The sequence below is a fragment of the Mugil cephalus genome, chromosome 2 (assembly GCF_022458985.1).
Source record: "Mugil cephalus isolate CIBA_MC_2020 chromosome 2, CIBA_Mcephalus_1.1, whole genome shotgun sequence".
Taxonomy (NCBI): domain Eukaryota; kingdom Metazoa; phylum Chordata; class Actinopteri; order Mugiliformes; family Mugilidae; genus Mugil; species Mugil cephalus.
In genome coordinates this window covers 14,946,545-14,956,003 of record NC_061771.1, presented here as the reverse complement: position 1 = coordinate 14,956,003, position 9,459 = coordinate 14,946,545, and the positions used below count along the sequence as shown (strand labels likewise).

General features: G+C 41.4%; 1 protein-coding gene across 1 annotated transcript in view; it reads left to right on the top strand.

Annotated features, from left to right (window-relative positions):
- The first annotated feature begins 346 nt into the window (after nucleotides 1–346).
- rnf24 (ring finger protein 24) overlaps nucleotides 347–9,459 on the top strand; it is a 28,097-nt gene continuing 18,984 nt past the window's right edge. Inside the window, exon 1 of the mRNA XM_047577476.1 lies at nucleotides 347–879. The gene's annotated coding sequence lies outside the window, so the exon portion shown is untranslated. The remainder of the gene's footprint in view (nucleotides 880–9,459) is intronic.

The window sequence follows — 9,459 nt, the reverse complement described above, 5'->3', positions numbered from 1 at the left end:
TGTGAATAAGTCAGTGGTAAAATCTGTTGAAATATGTACTGTTTTTGTAACTAGGGTTAAGGAACCAATGGACAAGACTGAAGCTCGGAAGGGACATAGGAACATAAATAATAAATAAATCTAATAATAATTATATAATAATAATTCAACTCCGCCTATGAGCTGTTTTTCCTGTGGAACTATCCCAACCATCACCTTTAAAGAAGCAGTGTTGGGTGAAACCTCAACCATTTCTTTCCAAGGATCGCATGCAGTCAGCTACGTGACTATGTGCAGCATCTCCTCCCTCCTCCTCCTCCCTCCCTCCCTCCTCCCTTCCAGTCCAGCATCACTCCCCGCGTACACGCTGTCCTCAAAACCTCCCGTAGTGTTACCCTCCTCGGTTTGTGCTGCTGAGTCGACTGGGAGCAGGAGGTGGATCTAGCTGCTGGTGTGGCAGTGGGCGAGCAAACGTGTAACGAGCGAACCAGATTATTGCCAACGACTCTGATTTCATTTTTATTTTATTTTATTTTTTTCTTTTGGGGGACACCACGACACCCTTTGCCTCCGCACGTTCACGCACCACGGCTAATCCGCCTCGCTTATTATTTTACCCTCGTGTTCGCCCGTGTTGCCCCCCGTTCAGACCCAGCGAGGCTCCCCCGTTCTCGGGCCGGGGGGCTGGTGTGGTGTGGTGAGGTGAGGTGAAGTGGGGTGGTCTCCCTCCTCCAGCAGGGGTACACGGCTGCGTCCACATAAGGCGGGTTTCTTCTATCACCGGGGCAGACGTCGCTTTCACGTTGGGGTCCACTCGTCGCGTTTAAACCATCCCAGCGCCGTGTCCGTGTGAAGGAAGATAACGGGGAGAAGGTGTTACCGGGGGCCGGAGGACAGCTGGTGAGTGACCGCCGGTGCTTCATTTATTTTTTTCATTTTGTTTTCTAAGCTGCGAGCTTTGTTTTTTTGAGGGTTAACTACGCGCACTGATGCTGTCACCGTATCGAAACCAACAAGGGTTTACAACTGTTTTCGCATGTGTTTTCATTATTTGTGCTCTTAAAATGCTTAACGTGCGTACGTGTGCGCGTGTCCAAATCTGCTAAACGTCATTTAAGCTGACATTTAAGTGGTTAACTCTGAGCGCTCACGTTAAGTAACGCTATGTCATTTGTAGCTAAGGTTAGCCCTTAATGCTACTACTAGTGGTGGGTGGATCGACCCAAATATCGACACTAACACTGGTATCGAGATTGTCGATAGCAACACATTGAGGTCGATACTGGGGTTTCAGTTTCTCTCTTGTACGGTTGAAGTGATAACTTTTTACTTTTTGTTTATGAATATATATATATATATATATATGCATTGAAAGTACAGATTTACTTTACTAACTGTATTGTAGTTACTGTTATACATAATATGGAGCTGTTTTTGGACTAGAACTTTTATTGTGATAATTTTCTGTTTACTTATTAACTTTACCCAAATTCTGTACTGGATTTTAATTGATTAATCATCCATTCAGATTAAGGTTGATGATGAATCCGCTTTATTTTATTAAACAAACAAAAAAAAGTTTCTACATCGGTATTGACGATACTAGCCGCGTACTTGCTTGGTATCTGATCGATACCATATCTAGTGGCATCGCACACCACTAGGTGCTAGTAGCTAGCGAGCCTACGCCCATCTGCCTCTCGTCTCGTATTAAGCAATAACCGCACTTGAATACTACACGAAGATGGTGCGGATGCCGTTATATAACACGTTTAAGTTATATAATGTTCGCCTGAGACCAGTAGCTCACTAAATGTCAGCCGGGGTCAATGATGTCCCATGTCGGTGACAATCTCAGATGTTTTCATCTTTGGTTTCAGCTCAGTCGCAGCAGCACCCTTAAAACAAATCACCTCGTCCGGCGGTAGTTAATGCTCGTAGAAGTCCGTGGTGTTATTCGGTGTTTCCGGCAACACTTGTGTGGACTGAAACACGCCGACGCAGTGGCTGCGGTGCAAGTGTGAGGCATTAGAGGTCGTGTGTGTGTGCGTGCGTGCGCGCGCGCCCCCTCTCGTGTTGCATCAGTCGGTTTTGTTAAAAAAAAAAATATGGAGCTGGAAATTAGTCCGCGTGCTCTCATGCTTCAGGGGGATCAAATAGTGTGAAAGGTGAAATTATGAATATTTTTTAATACAGTGGTTGCTCATAGGGTAATGAAGGATATCGAGCGATATCTTCCCCCGTACATAGCACGTCAACACAAGATGGAAAAATATCACATCATTTTATCAGACAAGATGCTCGATTGTTTCCAAGTCATTTTATCTAAAATGACATTTTTATTTTTTATTTTTGTTGTTGTTGCGTGCACTGGAATTGGTTCTGTCGACTATTCCCACACCTAGACACATGCTGGACAGCCGCCTGCGCCAAAAAGTTCAACTTTGTTTGAACTTTCTGTTCACTGACCTCTAAGAGCCATGCAACCGTTGACCCTGTACATGTGCATGTGGTTGTACATCTTGTCCAGAAATGGACAAGATAATTGATTGGTGGTGCTTCCAGTGAACAGGTTCAGAGACTGTTTACTTAAGTGACAAAAGGCCGTGATTCATACTGCATCTGCATTAAATCAATGATATCAGAGTTTTTTTTTAATAATAATAATATAAATAAAATAGCCCTAGAATTTTTGTGAACACATGAGTGCTGCGGAGAGGCACATTAATCAGTACCGTTTGTGAACTCAACAAATCCTTCTAAAGATGCAAAAGTATGGAAGTTTCTGAACCGCACAGTCCTGATGTCTCATTGTAGTCGTTAAGTATTTAAAGCTGATGCAAAATGTCACAGAAAACACTTTGAAAATACTTGGCTTATTTTGAGAGTTCCCCTGTCCATATTTCAGGATTCATCATGTTGAAGATTTCACAATCCATTCAAAGTGCTTGAGCTGGATTTACAGTAGAACAGTAGTCCTACATGTCACCTGACAGTCATTGATTGCATGTGCCATAGGAAATGTGTAATTGTTTAGATTCCACCATCGCTTCGAAGGACGTAAAGTTAGCAGTGATTAAGGTCAGCGTCGAGGAGCATACGTCACGCAATTCGTTTCTCAGATTGGTTTTAAGACTTTCCAAATGTGTGCAGAGGAATTTTGTTTCTTTGTTGTTGAAACTCACCCCGTAATAAAATCCGCCAGTCTCAAGTTCTGATAAGAAGTAAGTGTGGCTACACCAGGCTCGTGTAGATCAAAGATGCTTCGCAGCATGAGCATTACCATTCGCCTAATCTCGACCTGGAGTGGTAGAACACTGCACTTAGCGAGTCTTTAATATGAATCCTTTTACGACAGTATCTGCTCTGAGACGCACAGAGATAATGTTTGCAGCCTTTGAGCCTGCATCTTAAAGCAGCTATCACATTAATGCAGAAAAATGCTAAAACAGACGCATAAATAAAACATAGGAACAAAAGCAAATAAAAAAAAAATATTAAAAAGCAGACAGCACACAGTCCATGGTGTCACATTTTGTGAGCATTTAAAGGTTGGTATAAGCCAAAAGAAATGCGAATGTGTATGTAATAATAAAGAACATAATGTGTGACTTTTATTACTTTGTGTTGCCTAAGAAGCATTGGGGATTTGTTTTTCTGGCACCACATCTATCCAGCACCATAATTAAATTATTTAGCATGAATATAATATTTCATCTATGCCCTAGGTTAAGCAGAAAAATATTCTCATATTTCTTTGAGGCAACGTAAATGTTTTCTTCACAGTGGAGCTGCATATTACATCCGCATTAAAACAGCTCAAATTGCCACGGCAACCCAGACATTTTCTATAACAGTAGAGTGTTTTTTTCCCCAAAGTATCATATTGGTGCAACACCGAGTTCATAATTCAAGTAGCTGTTTGGTATTTAAATGGCTGATGTAAACGATCTAACAGGGCTTAGCTGTGTTTTTTAATACCTAGTACCATCAAGAATAAACACACACTCCTGCGATTGTGATCAACCCATTCCAAGTCCTGCTACAGCTGTAATATGGTACAGCATGTTCCTTAATACCAGTTGTCCACGTAAAGAGCAAATGAGTGTTGCCACATGTAATGTAGCACCCTTCCTTGAAGATGATGGTAACTCTAGGGTTAAGGTTAAAAAGTCAAATTATCTAATACAGTTTTGGTGTATCCAAAAAACAAAAAAACAGAATAGAGTTTGTCCAACATGTTCAAAAGACAATTTTAACATAAAAACACGTGCACGTCACCTGAGAAATGGATGATCTGTAATTTTGCATAAAATAGGCAGCAAGAAATTGACTGTGTTTTTTGTATCCACTGAAAAAAATGCTGTTTGTAGTAACACTACTAAACATTATGCAGATAAATAATACAGATGCTTTGCCTTTACTTATTAATGACAGAATATATTAAACATATTTTCTGAATTAGGTCGACACTGACCTTGTAGTATCATTAGGTGAGTTAAAGTTTGAAATGATTCATTATGAATATGTTCATTTAATATGGATTAATAATGATTTTCAACTCTACAAGTCCAGTTGCCTTTCTGAATTGGTTTTTGGACAAACCATGACCTGGATGACTGAGAACCGTCCCATACATTGCAACTTGTTCAACACCGTTTGGTTTGTGTTTTTCTATGTAATCAACATCATCACTTATATTGTGTGCATTGTTGCAATGGAGGCAAGTGAAGAATGGAGGTTGAGGATTAATTTTTTCTGGAGTAATCGTCTGAATACGTTTATGATGTTGATGATGTTTGGTTATTTCTAATGCACCTTCACATGTGATTAAACCAGTGACTATGTAACAGCAACTGAGGTGTTTACTTCACCTGTCTTACACTTCAGAAAGTAACTGAGCAGCAAACATTAACAAACAAACAAAAAAAATGCGTAAGCCTGCATTAAGTTACTGCAAACAGATCAACCAACCATGGCCCCTGTCATAATAAGTCCAGTAGCACGACAGACGCTATCACCCCATCAGGAAAAGGCCGAATGAAACTGCGTGTTGAGTTTGTATTCACATTCAAGCGTCGGAAAAAGACCTCACAGGTCCATAGCAAAGGTCACCACATCCGTTTGTCCGTGTGATTCTTATCAGATGCAAGCAAAGAGTCACGCACATTTGTGGAAAGATGATCAATGAGTCCCCCCCCCCCATCCCCCAGCCCCCACCCCCACACGCCTCAGCCCATGTTAATGGAAATCTATTGATACGTGTGCGTCTGTTGCTCTTAAGTTTCAACTTTCATCCACTAATCATTGGGTTGTTGCCCTTGGACTTAAGCACATTACAGCTGGCCAGCTGTTAGATTAATGGGGTTAATAATGGACGGACTGAGGAGACACGTGATCGGCATCTATTAGAAAATATACACTAGCTAGATTTATTTAGAGCTTTGTGAACTTGGACATTTGTTATGTCTGCGTTAAGCTGTGTGTTTGTTTCCTGTGGGTCAGTGGCAGATAACCCTAATATGTGATATGAGTGGAACTAGGTTCAGGTTGTTTTCATGTTTCAGCTTGACTTACTCTCCCTCACATGACTACAGGTTTTATTTATAGTGACTGTGCCCCAACACGTGGCAGACCGAGGGCTCTCGTTCTCTAAAGAGGGCAGCTGGATAAAGACATGGCATTGAATTGTTGTTGCTTGCTACAGTGTGAATTGTAATATTGTTCAGTGACGGCGTTTGTTAAAGTGGGTCATTTTGTCGTAGAAACGACTCGGGGCTAATGATTTAAAGAGTCCACACGACCTAAGCAGAAAAGAAAGGAAATGTTTGACAGTTTAATATCCATAGTTAAGGAGATGACACTGAAAGGAGATGTGAATATAAAACAAAAGAGCAAAAAAAAAAAAAAAAAAAAAAAAATGTGTCACTGGCGACGACAGGGCGAGAGCGCTATGAAGCAGCTGTGAGTGTCACTTCTCCTGTGTTTCTGTCAGCTTGAGTTGCTATCGCTGTCCCCTGAGGAATGATGGGCTTCAAGAGGAGGGTGAGAAAATAGCAAATACGGGGGAGATCTCTGCGGCCATTTAGACGAGTTTTGCTTCAGTACGATAACTGGATTAATAGTATATTCCCGTATTATATCTTTTGACGATGGTATACTTCAAAAATTGAAATAAAAGACTATTCATGAGATTAAAACCGTTCTTCTATGATCCTGAATTCATTTGCAAATGGCAGCAATCGGTCATGTTTCATAGCAACGGTCGTTATAGGGATTTTATGTAATGGCGTTAAGATTTATAACAAATTAATAATAATTGTTAAACGCTGCAAAACTGTAGATGGTTTGCGTGCCTTTAATGGTAACCCGGGGCGTCAAGCAGTTTGATGTGGTGTGTGTAACTGACCCTGACCCACACTTGGCACGTGTTGCGGTTTTTGCCACTCGTAAGCTGCGTGTCCGTCTCTGGAAAAAAAATACAGATGTTATTATGATATGTCCTAGTTCCCATGATTCATCGCCTTTGCTCTTATCTCGTTTCTACCGGCCGTGCTCTTTCTCAGTATTCCAGTTTTAAAGCACGTGAACATACCGAAGTTGGAAAGCGACTTCCCTCCTCGGACAATGAGAACGTCTGAGAATCGTCGCTGGTCATTTACTGGTCATTTATTTATTGGTCTAATGCAATAATTAGTTTTGGTGCATTCTGTATTTACAGTGCAGGTTTAGGTCAGGGTCAGTAAGGGGCTGAAAGAGTCGGAGATGTATTTCTCTCACTGATATGATAACTGTATGCACATGACATGTGATACAAAAGGAAAAAAAAGCCTTAAATACGCCATTGGTGCGGTTAGAAAGGACAATGAACATTTGTTGCACTAGAAAAGCAGCTTTTGAATGAATATGTCTCATGACAAAAGGGAAAATACAAGTACCTTTTATCACAAGCCGGTGTTTGATGCATGATTGTGACTGTGTGTATAATAGCGCAGGGCGGCACATGGACTAATATTAGATGTAAATGAAGTAACTGGGATTCTATGGGCAGATGACTTTAACCCTGTCCGCTCTGCTCATGTCCTGTGTCTCCCACGTCTCTGTGTCTGGAGCTATAGTTACAGTGACCTACTTATTCCAAAACTTGGCCCGACTTCAGAAAAACAAGATTTCTGTAACACATATACTTTTGGCTGCAGTCGTACTGTGAGTCATTCTGATTTCTCCACTCCTTACTGAGAGGGTATGTCTACCGGCTAATCAGTTTTTTATGACTCCTGTCATAAAACTCAACAGACGGCTATGGTTTCGAGTGACAGGGTCAGTCCACGGGCTCCCCCAATCAAACTGCTAATAATTTGGTTAGTAAGTTAAGTGACCATGTGAATGTGGTCTTTTCATTTGCCAGAGCCCCCGGTTCTCCCTCTGAGGCCCTGGTGTTGTGTTGCTGCCCTTTGGCATATTAAGTTTCAGATGTGCAAATCTCATGGCCAGGCTGCGGCTGCTGGTGGAAATTTCCACTTCTCATGCGGACAACGTCGTGTGAAAATGAAATTTTGAGCGGAGAAGAAGTAACTACTGAACAATAGAAAAGTTTGGGGATTTCTTATGAAGGAAAGTTTGTATTTATCCAGATCGTGAAACATGTAAAAGAGAAACGTTTAAGGACATATGTAAAGTTCATAACTATCTTTGGAGGGGCCGTTACACAAAATAACAGAAGAACAATGGTATAAAAAATTAGACTTAGACTTACAAAGGCTTGGTCACAGCAGATTAGTTGCACATTAAAGAAACATTCTTAAAAACCACAAGAAAAAAGAAAGATAAAATAAAATAGAAAATAGTGTAAGCAAAAAAAAAATGTTCAGACTTATCTCAACAACAAATGTGCAAAAAAAGTTGCCTTTTTTCTAACCTAACCTGTTTGAAATGACACAAAATACAAACTGTATTGACTTCAGAGGCCATCGTTTGTCCATGTGAACGTTCAACCGCTATTGATTATGAGTTCCAGGGAGGACGGTGGGCGGAGGAGCGGTGTGTTCATTGTGTTGTGATTAAGCGCCGCTGTGTGCACACTGTGTAATGAATCAGTTATGTAATGACCGAACAAGTATAAAGGGAGGGTTCTTTGGTCAGATGCGCAGGGATGGTCTCGGGTTTGTCTGTTGAAATCATCGAACTTGCTGCACTTGTGGAGAACCATCACTTGTAAGACTGTGAACTGGTGAACTGGATATATCGAGCCTTATTCCTTCCAGACTGTATCGTTATATATTGGTTAATGTTGGTTTAACTAAAATTGTGGCATTAGACTGAACTGTGAGGTAAACAGGATACTTTTTGTTTGATATGTCGTAAACCGTAACTAGACTTTTGTGTTACGTAAGTGATGACTCATTGGATTACTGGAAAGGATCCTTCAAGAGGTGTTGTGATGGGTTTGAAAATGCTCTGAAGAACAAACAGGAGAACTGTTACCAGCCTGTAGCTTCCCCTAGTTTGGGAATGATGTTATCCCGAGCTAACAATTCCACCACATTATACTCGGCAGCTCAGGTTTAAGTCTGTGGAAGTTTCAGTTGAACTTTCCTCTTGACCTCAACAGAATATAACTCATGAGTCAGATGGTTTCTCAATCTTTGGTAGGGAAAGAACTTACAATTAGTTACATGCACAGTGGAGGATGTCATTACGGTTACCACACTTTTACCACTGACTCTAACGTCCAAGCAGCAGCATCTTGAGAATCATTGTAAAACAACATGGTAGGTTACTATTCCTAACTAACCTCAAGTACATACAGCCACAAGTTTTGGTGTTGCAGCATCATTTCCTTGGTAGGAGAAAAAAAAAAACAATTGGTTAGACGTTAGCCTCATTGTGTTTTTTTTTTGTTGACTCCTTAACTTGGTGAATTTTTTCCCTGCCCCGTCACACCACAGGAGTCGGTGCACAATAATTCTGCGGAGTGAGCTCAGGCTCATTTGATATGAATGGGATGTGCTGTGCGAAGTGTTGCTGGTTATGTAATAGGGTGAGGCCATGCGAAAACATCTGAGTGAGGGAGGCAGATGGTGGAGGAAAGGGTGGGATGAGGACAGAAGATGCACGTCACATCTGCCCTTAACGAGCAGGAGAAGGACACGAGACTGGTTCGTTGTCCACTCGGCTCCATTACAGGTGGATCTGTCGGACCTACCTCACTGTACGTTTTTTATAAAAGTTTTCACTACGATGAAGTGGGTGAATTTAGATTTTGTCCCGAGTGACCCTCAGTTTGAAAATGGAGAGGGACGACTAGAAGGGCTCATGTCGGAGACAAGTGTAACAGTGTAAGGCAAACGCATCAGTTGTCATGGTTGTTGGCTGCCAGAGAAACGTGTCGAGGACTCTGTCTCGATAGTGTACTCCACGAGTTAATTGGCCTCTGCTTGAAGGACAAAAGCCAAGTGGTCTTCCCTCTTTTGTCATTTT